This window comes from Falco biarmicus, chromosome 9 (assembly GCF_023638135.1).
Source record: "Falco biarmicus isolate bFalBia1 chromosome 9, bFalBia1.pri, whole genome shotgun sequence".
In the NCBI taxonomy this organism is placed as follows: Eukaryota; Metazoa; Chordata; class Aves; order Falconiformes; family Falconidae; genus Falco; species Falco biarmicus.
In genome coordinates, this window is record NC_079296.1 from 45,447,974 (window position 1) to 45,467,889 (window position 19,916).

The following is a 19,916-nucleotide window of genomic DNA, read 5'->3' on the forward strand; positions in this document are numbered from 1 at the left end:
TGTATATGAGTTTTGCAGTGGTGAGCCCAGGAAAAACGTAGAGAGCAGGTTTCAGCTGGGAAAACTTGGCTTTAAAACAAACTTACTTTGAGGGTGGTGGGTGAGTGGGGTGGGGGGAGAATAATCACTACAGAAAATAAAAAAAAGATTCAAGAGCAAGATTTTTAGATAGGTCTGCAAGTAATTCACAAACCCCATTACCATTGCAGAAATTGCATCTGATTACAAATGCCTCAAGAATGACTTCAAGAATCGTGAGGACCACAATAAGACAGGTATTCTTCCTTCCATAAATACTGAAATCTGAAGCTAAAATGTTCAGTTCAAATCACTGCTATTGATGTCCATCATCTCACTGCTCGTGAGAAGGCAAAAGCAAGAAGTTAACAGAGTCCAGCATGTTTAGTTTCAAAATTTTGGTAAATTCTCTCAGTTATTTGAAAGTCTTTACAGAAGAGCAAGTGACATAGCAAAAAAAACCCCCAAAAAACCCCCCACCAAAACCCACACACAAAAAACCCCCACAGCAAACCCCAAAACAACCCCTTTACAATTAAAACTTAACAGTTATAAAAGTTTTCTGTGATCAGTTTTGCACATAGAGATGTTCCTGCTGTTATTCATAGCCCAGCTTAAAGTCCACAGGTAGGTCTTTGATATCAATTACTAGTTTTTTTCACTTGCAAGTTACACCAAAACCACATGGATTTTAAAGCATAAATCATTACGGAATCCAAAATCTCATATTCAGATTTGGCTTCATTCACTTTTTCTTCCAATCAATTACCTGTTTTCTTGAATATCTGTTTTTCCTACTATTTCTTCTGCTGCTCTGTGATTATAAGTATAGCTTTACTCACAGCTGATGTAGTTAAAACTACTCATGCAACGTTCTAGATAGACAGATCAAATACTGCATGTTAAAAGAGTTTGACTACCTAAGCCTATAATGGGAGTGATCTCACAAGGCCCAGATGACAGTGACATTAAAGAACAGTAGTGTCCAGGAACTGTTAACGGTGTGATGACAGGTATTTTTCCACATAAATCACAAAGAAACAAACCCACACAGAACCTAAGAGCATCTGGAAGGAAGAGAGTAAACGATTCATGGGGAGACACATCACGTTTGCACGATCATGCTGCGGACAAACTTACTTCCAGCGACATTCATGGAAATGTTGTTCTTGGCTTAACCTTAATCTGCACAGCATGTTCATCTTTCTGCTCAGCCTAATGCTAGACACAAAGCCAAGACACACCAATTATCTCACACAACAGATGCTGAGATCAGCTTGTCAGCAGTATACTGAGGCTCAGGTCACAAATATCACCACCTTAGTGTTGTCCTGGATTTACATATCCTAAGCATTCGCCCAAACACGTTCCGGTTTGGGATAACTTGGAGTTCCTGAAGAACAAGCCTGAACCAGGAGGTAGCAAGGAGCAGCTCCTGCACTGTTGCAGCCTGCGCTGGCACGCTGGGCTCGCTCAGGGCAGAGCCATGGTAATGCCAGCACCAGCTGCACTGATGTGGGCTGGAGGCATCAGGTGGTAGCAGCCGGGGAAGCAGCGGAGGGAGCGGGTCCTTCCCGCACAGGCCAGTGGCTGCACTTTTCCCACCTTAGAGCTCCTCCACAGTGGGGTGAGGAGCGCAGTGCAATCACATAACCATTTGGACATACCCATTTTCACCGCATTTCACTCTCCGAGCAGCTGCCCACTCTCTAGTTGGGCATTTCACACTCTTACGTTAGCAGCTTTGGGCTGCTTTCACGTGCTGTGCCCAAGGCAGGTATAAAATGGGGAGCGAGGCTCATAGCTGTTGGCATCCTATATCTCAAGACATACAATACTTTCCTCCCACAGACTTCCCATGCTCTAGCTATGCCAAGCTTCATAGCCAGGCTAAAAAGGGAAGGGAAAATTGTCTTTCTTCCAGGTATAATGTGGTTTGCAGCACGTAATTAAATAGTCTCTCCCTTCCTAAACAACCCTACACACAGAGTGGGTGTTTGCTCAGTCGTTCCTGATGGGAGGCCACTCTGCACAGCCCTTGCAAAATGCCTGATGTGGCTCCAGCCCCACGCTGTGAGGCAGAAGAGAAGCTGCTGCTGGCAAGGCTCAGCACTGGGCAGGTTGTGCTAACAGCTGAGCCAGGGCAGAACCAGGTGCTATCTCCTGTCCAGCCACGAGCCTCTCTTACCTTAGCCTCCCAGTCCCTAAAGACAGCATAAATGCTGACAGAAGTGTGTAGCAAGTGATTTTTTTATCCATTGGTAAAGAACAACACTACCCCTACCAGTCCCTGTATACTGCTTAGAAAAGAACAAGCAAATGAAACAAGAATCTATGTTCTACAAATAAAGCTCTGTAAAACTATTTACTTTTTTCCCCTCCCTTCCAGAAATCTATTTAGAGCAACAGGCGTTTCAGATATGTTTCCAATTACTGTGTTTACCATATACCACCCATAGCTGAAGGGGGAGATGAATTGCAATGATACAATAAACAGTTCATAGGAATGAATGTATGCATTACAGTTTTGTAGGTCTCCTGTGAATCGAACGGATTCCTGTAAACTTTTGTTTAAAAGCAAGTAGCATGATTAGAGTGGAAAACAATACAAGCCTAGATGATTTAAACATACTTCTGAAATATTAACAATATTCCAAATACTTCCTTTTCCCAACAGTTTTTCCTTAGCGAGCAGGTTTGGATCAGATGGATTACCTGGTTTAGTTGAGATTTTACTTCAAGCTGCTGTCAGCAAGAAAAACAGAAAATGCACAGGACAAGATGATTACACTAAAGAAGTGCTGGGACTGTAATGCCCACTCATTGTAATGGCCCATTAGTGCCAAAACATTACCCGCTTCTGATGGCAATCAGACTGTACTTGCTAATTACTGATACATACGGGTGTCATGTTGCCTTTTGCTACTTGATTTAATTAGATGTATACATAGTGCATATGAAGGGATTAGAGGAAAACAGGAAAGGAGTAGCTAAAACTAAAACAGTTTGTAAATATTTTTTTCTGTTATAGTTCACATTAGCATGATGCAACTTTTGTATGTGTGCAAGAGATACATATCAGAGGTGTCAAGAGAAAGACAAAAACCCCAAAGGTTTAATGCATTAAAAAGGAGAAAAAAGAAACAACAGGATCAAGAAATAATAGCTTTAATTTCACTGTATGCCAATTATGTCAGTTTTTCTTCCCTTCACAGGGAATCATTCATAGCTGTAGAAATCTTTGGTGAATATCCCTACCTTTCTGTCACAGAGAATCCATACGACACAGCACCCTCGCTCAATTTCACACATTTCCTGAATCATCAGATGAAAAGAACAAAACATTAAAAAAGTGTGAATCTTACCAGCTGAAGAAAATATCACAGGACCTCTAACGCTACAATTATTATAGCTCCAACAGTCGCTGCTGGCTGCTCACATTTGCAATAGAAAAAGACAATAAAAAGGAAGGTTTATGTGGCTGAGGTGCAGTTTCCATCTTAGATTTAAGCATGAAGGCTTTTCAGCTCTTTCTCATTTATTTAGAATTTGTATGTCCTAAAGACGGACAGTTTTCATTGGAATACAATGCAGGCCAAGACTGTGTTTCCAAAGTGCCACAATACTATGCTGACAGTAAAGCCATGTAGAATACATACAGGTAACATTAGATACAGCTTATTGCAAACACAGGAAATATATATTTTTTTTAATTTAATTATCTATACCTGTGAGGATTTGTACCAGAATACTGAAAAAAAAAAAAAAAAAAAAAAAAAAGACAAAGAATTGCTGATCTATCGCAGCACTAGAATTGCGTTAGTTTACAACATGTGTTTGGTAACCATGGGTACTAAACAATTTCATAAGGACTTCACATAATCTAGGAACTATAAATAGATTTGGGAGCAAAGTACAAACTTACTTGCAGTATCCAAGGGTTGGGAAGCACAATATTCTTTGTAACATAATTCATTTCTATGTGTTTCCAACAAGCATTGTGAAGTTACTTATGGCAATACCATCATCTTTTTGTGTATTTCTTCTTTTCTAGTTTACCCTTCCCATCTCCTGTGACTCAATCAAGCTGAGCCTGGGTGATAATGAACAGGGGAATAATCGTAAGCTCTCAATTTGCTTAAATTTTAGAGGGAAAAGTGCAGAAAAATGTGTACTAGCCAATGTTAAATAAAAAATAACCATGCAAAAGATGCCTGGAATAGTAGTCATGAAGTTGACAGAAACTACTGCTAAAACACAATTATAAGTACTTCTTCAGTGTTACAGCTTTTTTCTTTTAACCCTGCACGCTTACCTTTAGAGAAACCAAGAAGGCAGAAGAACTGAAGCTCTCCTGAGCACAAACAGATAAATGCAGTAGGCAGTTCCCTACCTGAACTGCGTGGGACTTAACACACAGCTAACTCACTTATTAATCAGATAATTTAGGTCATGGTCTAAACTGCTTTGAAGCAAAGCTAACAATAAATCAGCTTCAGTATTGCAGCTTCTGAAGAGAGTTCAGAAATTCATGATAATACAGAGAACTCTGCTTAAAGAGAACAGGGGATACTATAAATTCTATTCATATTTTAGCATTCTCCTTCCCCACTCGCACCTCTCCTTTGAGTGTGCTTTGAGAGAAAAAAACACTTGTAGATTTTTGGGGAGATTTTTCTCTTGTAAACAGGAAAAAAAAAAGCAGCAGCTTGTGTCAAGAATACTGACACCTCACAATGAAAACATTTCGGCCTCACAAGCTGAATTGGTTGTCAACTTTGTGAACATTTCTGATGAGCTGCTTACATCTGAGTGACTTACCTCTTTATTCAGCTTCCTTTCATTGCAACATTAGCAAAAGCCATACGTGTATATATTTACTATAAACAGACTCCCATCCAGTCACTGATATTTCTAACTTAAAGAAACACTTCAAATCCGAACTCGCCAGCCTCAAAGGTCCTGTGGTATAATATTCAAACTCTGCTGAGAACCAAAGTAATAATGCAGTGGGACTTCAACCACAAGCTACAGTTCGAGTTAGTGTAATTTATCATCTGCTAATCAAATCACTCTGGGCTCCAAGGCTGTGGCTAGGCTGGGTGAAGTAACTGGCAGCAACACTTGCAGTGAAGACAAAGGCTGGGAGCACACCAAGCCAAATCCAAGCAAACGCTCCAGCAGTTTTTCCCTGTCAAACTAATTCATGGGTGCTCATTTTTTAATGGGGAAGTTTTAATGAATTTAACATAAACGGCTCTTTTTCTAAAGGCTAACTAGCAGATGGATTTATACTTACATAGCTGGAGCTAATTATAGATTTTTTTTCACGCTTTTTGGCTACTCTTATCATTAAAGTGGAAAAATATGTACAACGCAACGTTAAGGCAAAGAAATGTTTTTCTCATCCTAGCAAGAAGTCTCAGTTACAAGGTTTCTCATTTTCTCATTTTAAAATAAAAGTCACCAGTATTCTCTGCCAGCACTGGCTGGCCACGATCAGCTGCTTAGTTAATCGCTAAGCATTTTAATTGTCTAAAGAAGATTTTCGTTACCTACCTAAGAATATTTAAAAAGTTTAAATTGTTGAGGGTTTATTTGCACTCTACTCACAGAGACAGAGCAGAGGGCACCCCGGGGAGCTGAGGAGACCCGGGATACACACTAGGACTCTCTAAGCTCAGCACATCAGCACCGAGCCCAGCTGGTGGGTCCACAGAGATCCATCACCAAAGTGCCCCGGGAAATACACTCTCGCTGGGCAGGCTCTGCTGAGGGAGGGCAGCACTTGCCAAGCAGACACACAGCATGAGATCTGAGATGAGTGAGAAGGCCAGGAGGACCACTGCCATCCCAGCTCTGGAGGTGACTGGGTCATTCCCCAGCAGTCTTAGTGCTTTCCCATACGTGCCTAGAACTGCATTTTGGATCACTAGCCAGAAATTATTTTTTCATGCATTAATATCTTTGTGATCATGAAAAGAAACTGATGAGAACAAAGGTAAACTCACTTTTTACTTAGCTTATTCCAAAGTCGTGCTTGACACAAAATACGTGACTTGACGTATTAACAGCTGGCATCCTCACGGTCAAGCTTGACATGCAAGCTAACACTGTAGCCTAATTCAGTTTCAGGAGTGAAGCCCAGTGCTCTTACCTGCACACCTTTTAGCAGAAAAACCTCCAATTGAGGTATGAATTTAATTACACTCAAAAAAAAAACCCCACCAAAACAACACTTTACCTTGTTTTGGTTCTTCAGTATTCTCTAGAGAAAGAAATCCATGCCAATTATCCTGCTAGATAGTACTTTCTTCAGTGAGGGTTAGCATCTTGATGCAACTATAAATTACTCTTTCCTTGCAGAAGGCAAGGAAACTTTATTAATTAGTATCATTTGCAGATGTGGCCATCCACCAAAATGGTTGTCTGCCAAGAATCTTGCTTAAGTCAAAAAACCAAAGACCCATTGCAAGGCACACAAAGATGACCAAATGTTTGGCAACTCACAAACAGAAGTAAACCAGGATATAATTTCCATATATAACCCGTCTGTCAAGGTAAAGGATGTGTATCTTCCTACCTGATGGTGAGCATATATGCATCCATGAGAAAGGATAAAAGATATGTTGTGTCCTTGTGTTGGTAATTAGCTTTTTGGAAGTTAATTCTGAAAGTTATCGGTTTCCATAAATGCCAGAGGAAATTGAAAGCACAGTAGAAATTAATGCCTCTTCAGCTCAAGCGATTTTCTTTTCAGAAGCTACACTGAAATCTTTTCCTAAGGTTTACCCCGACTGAAATAAAACCTAGAATTATTAGTTGCTGAAATGAAATAAATGATTTGGGTTTTGGGTTTTTTTTCCTTCTCCAATGAGGCCAGAGGTCAGATCACTTAAAGAACAAATAAGAGCAATTTTACTTCATCTAAACATGAAGTATAGGACAGAAATGGCAATTATACAAAGAATATGTGATGATTCACATATTAGACCTGTAACTGGCTAAGATGAAAACCAGGGCATCGTTATCATCACTTACATTGAAGGAGCTCTAGTTCATGGGAGAAAATTTCTAGACAGAAGAAGAGAATATTTTAAGAATTGTTTAAATGAAATATACATTAATTACAGCAGGAGGAGACTGAAAATTCCTAAATACTGTTTTCTAAGTCTGTATTACTAATAATACCCAAACACTCCAGTTATTTTTCTAGTACAAACATATTTGGGTCTCTCATTAAACCAAGAATGCTCCCGACTTGCAATTTGCTCAGCATCTTCGAAGGTTTAAAAGAGATTCTGAGAATACTGTGAAAGTCCACCATGAAATGTATCTTCACATGGCCTTATCAAGCAACCGAGCTATTGCAGCAACTGAAACCTCCTTCTCAGCAAATATTCATCTGTGGAGTCCTGTAAATGTGTACAGTAATCAATATACAACAAAGCCATTGACAACCAGAGATTGAGAAAAAGCTTAATTTGCATCCATTAAGTGAGTTCATTTCTTTGCTCAGCACTGTCTAATGGAAAGGTATTTGAAAGTAAATAGTTTAGGGCTAAATCTGGGCCAAATTGCTCTCTGTCTGATTTAGTGGGACATTAAAGAAATTCACAAAATAGTATGATTCATTTTGCTGTCAGACCCTGGCTGTTTTCCCTTGCCTGAGGTTAGGCTGACATACACCTCTCCCCAGCATCTCGCACAGACTTAACACACCAGTGTGGTCTTCCTGTGAAATTCAGTTTTGGAAAAAAGTCCAGCCAGCCACCATGTTCACCCCTCCCACATGGCTACAGGTGCTACGTATTTTAATGTGTACATTAACCTTACAGCGCACGCTATCTCATGAAATGCCCTAAGCACATCTGTTTTCCACCTCCACATTCCCATCAAAAGATCTGATTCCCTCCTTCCATCATTAGGAGATAAAACCAGTACTCTGCAATTTTATATTTTATAAGAAATAAGGCGACCCACTGTTTTTTTAAAATTAAACAAACTGGTTTGAATTGGGATTTAAGGTTTCGGTATTTTGAGGTAACTGATCTTCATTTTGTGTATGAGGAAAAAAACCCCGATATTGTTTTTATTAGTTTTATTAAAAGCTGTATTTATAAAACTGAAATCAGTTTTATTTTTCATATTTTTTCTCTCCCTCCCTCCCCCTGCAGTTGCCCAAAGGAATTACTGCTTTCTGCGTGAAGGGCAGGAGACAGAGGGGCCAAGACATTGTGGATTTGGCCACTGACAGCCTCCTTGCTTGGAGGGTCACCACTCTGTACCTCAGATCACCATTATTTATGCAACAACAGTCAATATTTCTGCAGCGCTTAGGACCTTCTTCTAATGGATGCTTCAAGAAGAAGCAGGCAGGTAAAGCTAGGGCACGTGGGTTTTGGCCAGACCTTCAGAGACTCTTAGGAAGAAGGTGATAATCTGCTAATTAAGAAAACAGTGCATCATAAGGACATTAGATAGCCCTCCTTGTATGTAACTACCATGACTTTCATCAGACAATATCTCCCTTTAGTTTTACATGCCTAGCTATCAACCAAGCACACATTTTAGTTATTAGACCTGATTTTAAACCCTAACGTACATCGCAGGTATTGCAAAAGTCAAAGCAATACAGGCAGAGTTGTAATCCAATCTGTTAATACCATTGAAGTAGCAAGAGCAGTTATAACTGCAGATTTTAAGGTTAACTTCAAAATGTGGATTACTATGAAATTTAAACATTGTCTAAAAAGAAATACATATATATCTCTATGTATATGTAAAATAAATATATATCTCTATATACGTAAAAGGAAATACATAGTATAAAGACAGCCAGGTAAGCACAGCTTCCAGTACAGTATCATGAAAATACACATTTCACAGATCTCGGCTAACATGGAACTGCAAAATGAAAGCAAAGAGGTTCTCTTCTTCCTTGGACAGACTTTCGACTAGTTGATTACAAGATAGTAAGTTGTGTGGAAACTTTAGGTTTTCTATTAAAATTCAGACTCAGAAATGAGTTTTGTTCTCCAATATCATCCTTAGGATCTGTTCATCTTTTCCAAGAAACAAGCATAAATTCCACCGCTGCTCTATTACATTCCTGCTGCAAGGCTGCAGTAGGCTGAAGCTGCCTACTGTTGCTGTGGTTACCAAAATTTCCCACCCACTGAATCATGTTCCAGTCTGGATATTTGAAACTTCTGTTAGTGGTAATTGTGTTTTTCTTCTTTGGTGTTATGCAAATGCATAAGTATTTTGTACTTTTAGAACAGTGTTTGACTTCCATCCTCTGGCCAGTGTCCCAGGATGCACTCCCTCCTCACCTGCTGTTCATTTCAGCTACTTTCATTTACTCCATCCTACTCCATAATCCCAAACCCTAAAGAAAAAACTGGTTCTGCAGTGGAAGGAGATGAGTTACCAAGAAGATGACACGGAGCATCTTCCAGCCATCCACCCCTATTGGGGGCTTGCCTACCCTGCAGAAACTACACAAAAGAGCAGTCTGATGCACTGACAAGGTACAGGTTAACCACAAAACCCCTGCTTTGCAGGGCTGGTGATTTAAAGAAGCACCAGGCATCCTAAACGCAGATAACCAAGCTTTGAAACGGGCATGTTTTTCCTTCCTGCTTCTAGAAGTCTATTTGGTGAACAATAACATCAGCAGCAGGACAGCACTGCTTCTCTGCACTGTTTCAATGAAAAAAGGGGCCATTGTTTTATAGAATTCAAATTAGCAGCTTTAACCCAGGGTAAACGTGTGGTTGCACCAAAGTACAAAGAACTTATTGATGCAAAACCATACAATAAGGTCATTCCTATGTTACATTTCTACCTAGATTACAGTGAAACTAGCAGAGCAAGATTTTGATGATATCAAATGATATCTTTGATATTGTATATGCTTTGAAAATGCTCACTTTTTAAAAATGCACTGCCAATCCCACTAGGAAACTCACAAAAATATTTGTCTAATATAAAAGTGCATCAACTTGCTGAGATAGAAAAGTACAAACAGTGATTCCTTGCCTGCATTTCCCCCTGTATCTTTTCTCCATGGTGCATATAGACTGGCTGAAGCATTTTTGTTGGTTCCTTTAAAATTAGCAACAATTGTACTGAGCTTTCAAAGTGAAACAAACCTTTAAATCTTGGCAGGATTTAATTAAAACCATCTCATAGTTATTTAATTTTAAAATAACTGCACTTGGGATGGGGAAAGGCAAGAATAGCTGAAGAATCAATGAGTGACCTAGGCCATGAATAAACTCAAATGGGGGAGGGGTGTTTTTAAAGACTCTCTGAGAAGTTACTAAACACCAGTTGGCAAATTTTAATGTAAGAAAAGTTCTAAGTTAAGAAAACAGTCTTAATTTTTTCTAATATTAGTGTTCTTGGGCAGCTGCAAAATTCAGAAACTAATTTACTAGGTAAAGCTTTTAAAATTACCAGGACATTTTAAAGAATAAAATGTTGATCTTTTTGCCTATTTTCCAGGAAAACTTTCAAATCTGGGGAGGGACTTTCCTGAAAATTATTTTTAATTGACTCTGTCTTCCATGTTTTACTAGGTTTCTGTTATAAGGCTGTGTCAAGTTCAGATAAGGAGAGTGTCATGGAAGCAGTCTAGGCATACAAAATGTACTTGAATGCTTGAATCAGTTCATCAGTTAAGCCATTAGAAATATACAAATAATTCAGTTTTTCACCAGGATGCTAAATTCAGAGAACAACATTCCTTGCAAAGCAAACACATACAAATATTTCATGTAAATTTCCATTATTTTGGGGTTGTTTTTTTTTTCTTTTTACAGCAAGGTTTTTACTTTTAAATTGAAGGTTTTAAACCCACAAGGTTTTGTTTAAATATTTTGCTTACATTAATTCAAAGGGAAATAGCTTGACCTTCCGTTTTTCAATTTACAGGGCTGAAATAACTTTAACTATCTTAATGTAAACCCCCATGTAGGTTAACTTCAGTAGAATAAGCAGTGCTCACAGTGCATTTCTGAGTTGGCAACAGGGATAACAAAAAACATCAACCCAAATAATTCTGGAGCTCCATCAGGAATTAATTTTCAACACAAAATTAGAGAACACTGAAAACAGAAGTAAATTAAGGAATTGCCGGTGCCCTCTGTTTCCTGGACAGCTGTAAACATACAAAATGAACCTAGGTGATAAACTCCCAGGAAATTTTCATTTTATGAGTTAGGGCCTTCAGGGTTCATGTTATACGTAAATTAATGAGGTCTATGTATTGAGATAAAAGATTGGCCTCGCTTCTATTGACTGACAGCGTAGACAGGTTTCATCAACAGAAAGTCATTGAGCAAGGAGCACGTGAATGTTTTTAAGAATATATCACAGAGCATCCTGGAGCTTCAGGGTTCCTGCCTAATCCCCAGAACATCAGGGAGCTGTTCTCACACAGGGAGAGGTGAGGATCCCCTTCAGTGACAATCCTACTGCCCACCTGTCTACTACCAATCAGATCTATCTATGGCATCTCCACGGCTCTTGCAAACCTTGCCCTGCTGAGTTTCTCTAGGCCTGTCCTTTCACACCATGTGTTGTTAGATTTTGTTATAATGTTAAAAAACCACTGTCGTTTCCCTTGAATAACTTACGCTGCAACTTGCAAAATCAAGATGATGGGCAGCAGGCACTGGTGCAAGGCAGTAAAAGCAGCTGACGGACTGAGTAGGACAGTTACAGAAAACCGCTGTTTAACAATTGCTGTGCAAACACAAAGGACGTTTGAGGATTTCTAAGCTGCAAAGGCAATGAAGCACAAGGTGAAGGGAGATGTGATTTGGAAAACTACGCAGCTGTTGGTATGCTAAAAGGAGAGGAGTTCAGGAGGTGCTCACCTCACCTGCCCCCCAGATCTTTGGAAGACAGACAATTCCATAAATTTAAGAAATAACATAGAAGAATCAGCAAGACTCAATAGTAATACAAAGAACTGGGCAGACCAGACCCACATTTCCCTAATTTTCCTGATAAAGTGTTTATTAAATGTTCACTTTATTAAAAAAATAAGTCTGATGAAAATTAGCATTTTGTGATATCATTATATATATACACCACTGTATATTATTTCACCGTTGCTAAACCATGACATTTAAGGTGACAATAGCAGCAGACTGATTTAATTTATGATTAAAAGGAAAATATACAATTTTAATTCCATTTGCTTTTGCAGTGCCTTTTTAGCTCAGCTCTGACAGAAAGGAAGTCAGACATTTGGATAAATGAGCTAGGCTGATTGAATATTGATAAGCCAATTTTTAATTTATCAAGGTTATCTAGAGGTGCTAACCTGACACTGCATACTAACAAGAAATATCAACACACTAAGTGATGTGTGCAGTGAAATATTTCTTGGGTGAAAAAGCTCTGGATAGATTAGGATTATTAAAATTAGAATCTTGCAATGGGGATAGAAGTGACTTCCTAAGGGGAAATTAAAAGCAGGTGAGAAGTGTGACAGAGAGACTGAGATGAATAGGTGGCAAATTTTATACCTTGCACAGAGTGCAACATAAAACCCACATCAAATCAGTATGGATAAGAGAGAAAGAGAACTACCTTTGTGAAAAGTAGAGTTCACATGGCACGAAAAATGCTAATGTTTCACTTCTCCAAATTTTCACAGCAAGCCAGGTAATCATTACAGACCTTACAATACACTCCCCACATTTTCAAAAATCTGCAAGGTTTGGCAGCCCCGGACAAAAGACAATGTCCAAACAACTGAGAGGAAGCAAGAGAGCATTATTCTCCAGTCTTGGGAATTCAGAAAGGAGCAGAGTGTATTGCTGCAAGAATAGTGCCAGAGGAATACGTAAGACTTCAGAAAAAGAGCACCAATTCCTCTCTTGCAGCACAGAAATAATTTAATAAAATGACATCTATAGCAGCACTGGACCAATTTCAGATGTTTGTATGTTTTAATTAGAGATAAGTAATTGGAATACTTCATTTCATAGATTTATCAACAACGTATAAGTTCTGTGAGACTCAAGTGTATGTAAGTGTGGGCAGGAAATACCAGAAATAAAGCTTTTCTTCAGTTTTGGTTTTTTTTCCCCTCTTGTGAAGCTAAAAATACTGAAGCCTTACCTAACTTTTTTTGTGGTTTAGCTTCTGCTCACCCACTGCCTTAGCAACAGGTAGAGTAACTGTGGCACCTTACACATGCTGACCAAACCCAGCCAGCACAGCCACGGCTGGTGTCCCCTCAAGGCTGGCTGCCGGGAGCATAGCACTAAGCGTGAATTTTCTACCATAGCTGTGTTGAGATCTGATTTCACAGATAACTTCCCTTGCTGCTGTCCTGCTTGAAAGAAGAGTCTCTGATGTAAATTTCCTTTGTCAATATTCGTTTTTACATCTTTTCCAGTTCTGCGAGACCTTACTTGGTGTAATCTTTCACCTGCACCCGTAAAAGCACAGGGCACGTGGACTGAGATAGCATTCTTCTGGAGCTGGACCTTGTGACTCTTTTCATCAATTCCCAAAGTACTTCACTAACATTCTTTCAAAGTTTGATAGTTTGTAACAGATTAATGCTGTAGCAGCTTTACCCTTGAGACACACACAAAAAATGTTCTTACAGCATTTTTTCCTAAAATAGGAATGTAATTGAGTAGACTCGAGAGAATTTATGTATCTTTCAATGGTGTGTAGCATTCTAGTAGTGTGCTTTTCATCTTTTCATTATTCTACACGATCCTGTGATTTTTCTCCTATATGAAATCAATTGCTCCCTACTTTGACGTACATGCTTAGTTCAGGGTTCTGTTGATTCCTCACTGACGTAAAAGAATATCTCCGTAGTTTGTTAAATTTGTTTATCTTTCAGTAGGGACATCCCATTTGCCATTTCAAAGGCAAATTCATTTACACCCCATACATTTGCCCTTGGTGATTTCCCTCATTCAGGAATCTACAACCATTTAGAATTCAGCACAAGTGACAGTATTAGCTGCTCATATTTTGTCCTCCTTTTAGGACAACTCAACACTGTTACCATTTGTAAAATCTGCTCTTCTACCTCCCTTCCCTTGAGGGAGACCCATCCAATAGGACAGGCTGATATCAAAACAGATCACTGAAAAGCAACTTTTTGATTCGATCTTAGCACCCAGCTCTTTACCATTTCCAACAAAAGTGATAGCATAGTTATAAGTGCACTATTATTTCTAAAAGCTTACCTTCATGACTGTGTACAAAAAAAAAAAAAAAAAAAATCACATTTCTCCTTTGTTCTGAAAATACTGATATTTCAGGTGATTACAACAAAGAAATAATCCAGGGTGTTTCCTAGCAAAGAAATACCACCACCACTGCTTCCCAACCAACTACTCATAATCAAATGGTTATAACATTTGAGCAAAGAATTAACAAATATGCTATTAATATGTAGTGTCAAAAGCTACAAATTTCAGATGGATTCTGATTTATTGCTCTCAATGCATTATGAATAAACCCACTGAAGTCAAGATAAAGAAAAAAAGATACTACTGTACTTGAATAAACGTAACTCCTGAAAAAGAGATTGTTTTAAAATTATTCTAGATTCTGCAAACTGTTTCATATTGCCATAGGCTTTTTGTGTTTATATAGCGTATGTGTGTTTAACTTTTCAGCTGAGAGACTTCACCGGTACAAGTTTGCATTTGTCACAACCCTCTCAAAGAGGATGCAAAAGACCACTGCGAAGCTGGAACTGATGGAGGCACACTCTGATTTTGATCTCTTTTGAATGATCCGTACTACTGTCACGGTTCAATTCCTCTTATCTCTTAGACCGTATGAATTGGAAATAGTCATCTGAAATATTAAATTGATAACGCACAGCTTTTAATTTCCTTCAGACATTATCATACCGCATCATCCATTTGCACAGCTCTGAGAATCAGTCTGTGTGAATTAATGATGCATCTCCATATCTGCCTGATAAAGATAGAGGGCTGTGACAACGTTTACATCTGATACTATTAGCGTCCCTTCAATGATAATCATTAACAAGTCCATTAATGAGAACATATTTCCCTGAGGCCCTATGGTCATTCGACATTGTAATCTAAATCTATACTCTCCAGAAACTCTATTAGAAAGCAATGAAGTGAGTCTCTGAACTATACAAAGGTTATCAGCTGAGTTATCTCCCTGAGCAAAAAATGAGGGAGACTTCCTTCAATATTGGCAGTACAGAAAATTAAAATATACAATTGTCTTTTTTTTTTTTTTTTTTTTTAGCCAATAACCATATCAGAAATATACTGGCTGAAAGCTGCATACCAACAGCTTTGAATAACCGAGCAACACACAATCAAACCCTTAACTTCTAGAAAGTTGTATTTAACTGGAATAACAAAGCTCAGAAACATCACAATGATTAATATAATAATTTAATAACGATGACTCTGACTAGTTAACACACAAATCTGTTGGGCTGAAGTCTGTACCATAACTTAACGCGGATTTGACTGAAATAAGAACTACTGCAGCACACCATTCCCTATTCATCAGCAGATGAAATAACAATTCAAGAAACAGAAGAATTACTTTCATTTCAAAATTATTTTATTACAAAAATATACTTAGCTTTCTATTTTCTATGAAACTTTTTTCACCCCAGGCCTAACAGACAATAATTCACCTTACAACAAGCATCTAAGCTGGCAGCTTCAGAGCACCAAATATCGTGAACAAAAATAGTCAGCTCTTCCCAAATCCTAATACTTACAACAAGAATGAAACTGGAAGGACATCACCGCTGCAATCTCTCCCTGAACTGAGCCGAGAGTAAGCAGAATTTATGACTCCTGGACTGTGTACTTGGTATCCTTCATCTGTGGTAAATCAAAAGTTTGCTGGTGTCAACAAAATATGAAGTCCTCCTTTAAATATGTATTTTTGAGGAGGAATTTTTTTTTTCTTAAACTGCCACAAAACCACACCCAAATATCCATTATTATCATTAAAAGGCCCTTCATGAAGGCACAACTTCCCAGAATATCAGTATTATATAAAGTAAAATAAATTATGCCCAAGATAAAACAGGAGAAGTGTGGATCACTATAGTGAAGCCATGGGTAGCCATTCCTGGAAGACACATCCCTATAGCCTCCATGTTCACTACTGAACTACTCCCATTTTACCACAGACCTGCCCTGGCCGTGACAGACTTTTCTTTTGCAGATAACCATCCATTTATCTTAAAGTATTACAGCAGTTGAAAGACAGCTAGTAATGAATTAATTGCTTATATTGCAATGCAAATAGAAACACTTCCCTCAAGATTTAGCACTGATCATTCAGGTTTTTCAGGAATATATATATTTCCCCCAGCAATAAAACTGTATTGATATTTAGAAGCTATTTACATTGTTCACTCCATGCACCACCAGAAGATCTGACTGGAGACTGTTACCACAGTATTAAATACTAATCCTGCTTCATATTTGCGTCATATCCATGATGAGCTCTATGCTTTATTAGCAAGTTGAGGTAAGAAATAAAATAAATATGGAGGCAATTAAATCCGACCTCTGTTTAATATGAGCTTCTTTGAATTTTCTATGTAACCTCTGTTAGAAACAAAAGAGTGAACTAGATGAATGTTCAAATTAACCCCATATAGGGGTTTCTGTCTGTATACACAGAATCTAGTTTAGAAAAGCTTTAAGTCACTTCTGTTTCCTCTTAAGTCTCTCACAGACAGCTTGGGAGATTATGTACAGTACCTGTGTCTTTACTCAGTTTCCTTAGTTGTGTTATAATTTCAAGGCTAATTTCCTAGGGAGGAAAACCTGCTTAAAAATTCCACTGACTATATACTGCCCTTGGCTAGAAAGGAAAACATACTGTCAACAGTCATGTTCGGAACATCGAAATTCTGAAGCTTATTATTACTCTCTAAGAATTTAACATTTAAAAAGAGAACGTGAAGTTTCACATTGCATGTTATAATTTACTCAGTGAGCATCAAGGTCGCTCCTAAGCATCTGCCTGTGAAATGTTACATACAGAAATGTAAAGCGAGTTTTGTGTTGTAAAATACAATGAAGCATTTTAAAATCCAAATCCCTTCCCTCTTTCCAAGGGAACAAATTATTTTTTCCTGGAAACCAACATGCTGCTAGATTCAGACCCAGTTTGCCAAATCTGAGTCTGGATGGATGTTTCACAGTGAAGACATAATACCTTGGAAAGAGAAAATACACGTAACAAACCTGACAAGAACAGCAGTGCACGCAGGGCTCAGCCATGGGAACAAGCACTGTGCCAAAATTAATCACATCCAGAAAAGTACAACTCCTTTGTGTTCCTCTTTAGTGCTTGCCAACGGTGCTGACAACTTTTAACATGAGGTGGTATATTAAGAGCTTTTTTGAAAACCTGCAAAGAGATTAAAGAATGGTGATAAGTCTCCTCATACTCAGTCAAAGCAATAAATAACAATGATTTTTCTGAAACACATTGAAAAACCTATATCAGCCCACCAAGGTACTTGAAACACAGTTGTGACAATTCACAGGAAAATCCAAATTCAAAGTTCCAGTGAAATGTATCTTTCCCAGTATATTCAACCACCTGCAGTGTTCCAGCAAAATGGCAGGCAGAGCTCTGCATCAACACTTCTGCAAACCCAGCTGAATTGAAATCCTTAATAAAAGCATTTTAAAACCCAAATTTCTAGGTTTTCACTATGCATAGCTTTTTAACTTTTTTTTTTTTTTTTTTTGGTGTGATATACTGGGTTGTGTTTGCTTCTCTTGGCAAATCAACTGCCTTTTTTTTTTTTTACTGGCTCAGAGTAGCTTCTGCAAACTTTACTGCATCTGTTGCCTCAACTAAGTTTTTGCTATATATGTATAAACATCTTCAAATCTAAAAGGAGATTTAACTTAGGATTTATTGAATTGTCGCTGCAAGATCATTTCTCTAGTATCTCCCATGCAATGAGGGATCACTGCCTTCCAATCCTGTTTCAAGGAGGGCATTGAGTGTTGTAAGTTTTTATGATCTGTTACATTCTGCTTAGGAGTCTGCTAATGTACGACTTGCATTTCTGAATTGTTTCCTTGAAACTTGGCATCTTCTTAACAAGACCATCCTTGGCAGGAATGAGGCTTCTATGGTAATCAAATAGTAGAGAGATTTCTAATTACCTTTGGGGAGTTAACCTTCGTGATTGTGCCATGGCTCCACTGAGTCAGTGTTTCAGGAAATCACTCGCAGGTGATGTCTCCAAACAGGCTCACTGCAAGGCAGGAAAGAAGCCGGTTTAGTGACTTAGGAATAATAAGAAGAAATATACAAAGTGATGAAAAAGAAGACAGAAAACAACATGCAATAGTTTAAACGTTTGAAGGAAGGAAAATAAGAGAGAACAGAAGAAGGTAAAGTGGGTAGGCAAAACCAGGTAGAAGATGGCAGAATGGGAAGAAAGCTCAGGGACAAGCGTAGGAATGAATATTCCTCTTACTTCTCCATAAGCAGAGAAGGAGGATGTCAAGTATCTAAATCTAGATACATACACAGAGAAATGTCAGTCAGTTGGCCGTACATGATCTTGTTCTCTGATCTTCAGGGGTCACTTGAGAAGTCAGTCTTGGGCTCTTCCAGAAAGGCTGAAAACTGAAGGGGACATGAGTTTCCATGGACAATTGCTCCCTGAAGTGTGTAGAATTTACCATACACACCCCCCCCACCCCCAACCCCCCCAAAAAAAAAAGAACCCCAAACAGAAAACAACGACAACAAAAACCCTCAAAAACTAGATCTGACTTTCTAGATGGGCCTTTCTGGATCTCCACACACACACTTTGTGCAAATCACCACTTGGCAGCCCGTTTTGGCTCGAGCAGTTGGCAGGTTTTGGCAGTTCAGTCTCATTTTTAAGCCTTCAGTAAGTAACTTTGCTAACTTCCCTGGATGTGATTAAATTAACCTTTTCTCCTCTTCTAAAGCACCAGCTGGGGGGGCACACAGAGCTTCAGACAGTATTATATTTATCAAGGCTCTTGCTGCAAATAGTACTTTTACAGTCTCAAATGTCATCTTAAAATCTAAACACCTGCAAGTCTCTGATACGGTGACATCAATTACGTTTGGTTCGCACAACAATAAACTGTCAAGTCTGTTGGATTTGTGCTGTTTTCCTCTTATCTGTCACTTCTTGGAGTCTGCGACAGCTTTATGGGAATGCATTATTCCTTGGGAAAGTTGAGATCTGCACAGTCTTTTCAGTGAAAGACATTATTCACCAGTTTTATGAACAGTGAAAAAGGGCCGTAAATGGATTCAGAAGCATGAAAACGAGCACTTTTCTTCCTGGTTTCAATGTAAATAACATATTATACAAGACTTGCAGAGCTGACTTCAGATCCCCACGTTGTTCTGTTGTCGGAATTCACTTGTTTTGTACGTGGGAAATGAGAGCTGTATAATCGTGCGTGTCTGACTGACAAAACCGTGAGGGAAGAGCCTTTTTATCGTTTGTGCCCAGGTTGATGGCAGGATCTTCCAACAAATGGTGTCTAAAGCCATGGTTTCTGATAAGCTCCTGACCACCGCAGAGTGCATATGACCTTTTTAAATTTCAGAGTTGCTTCTGATGTTTAGATTAGACAACTATTCCAGTCAAAATATTTGCCTTCCCAATTTCTTTTCACAATAATTTTCTAAGGAATTTCAATGACGGTGCAAATTTCCAAGTTTGACAGAGAAGAGAGGTGTCAGACAGTAGAAACCTTTCTGCTAGCTAGTGAGGCATGGAAGTTGTAACAGTTGTCGTTCCTGAACCAAGACTTAAGCTGAGGGTTACTTTCCTCTAAAGCTTTACCTTCCTGACACTGTAAAAA

General features: G+C 38.6%; 2 long non-coding RNA genes across 2 annotated transcripts in view; one reads left to right on the plus strand and one right to left on the minus strand.

Moving 5' to 3' along the window:
* Positions 1–6,003, plus strand: part of LOC130155432 (uncharacterized) — a 33,807-nt gene extending 27,804 nt beyond the window's left edge. The window contains exons 3-4 of the long non-coding RNA XR_008824075.1: positions 210–275; positions 4,073–6,003. This is a non-coding gene — a long non-coding RNA (uncharacterized LOC130155432). The remainder of the gene's footprint in view (positions 1–209; positions 276–4,072) is intronic.
* A 9,527-nt stretch (positions 6,004–15,530) lies between these two features.
* Positions 15,531–18,315, minus strand: LOC130155495 (uncharacterized). Its single transcript, XR_008824092.1, has 3 exons — positions 18,222–18,315; positions 17,283–17,448; positions 15,531–15,899 (listed from the first exon to the last, which is right to left on the minus strand). It is a non-coding gene; the product is annotated as an uncharacterized LOC130155495 (long non-coding RNA).
* Between the last annotated feature and the right edge of the window lie 1,601 nt (positions 18,316–19,916).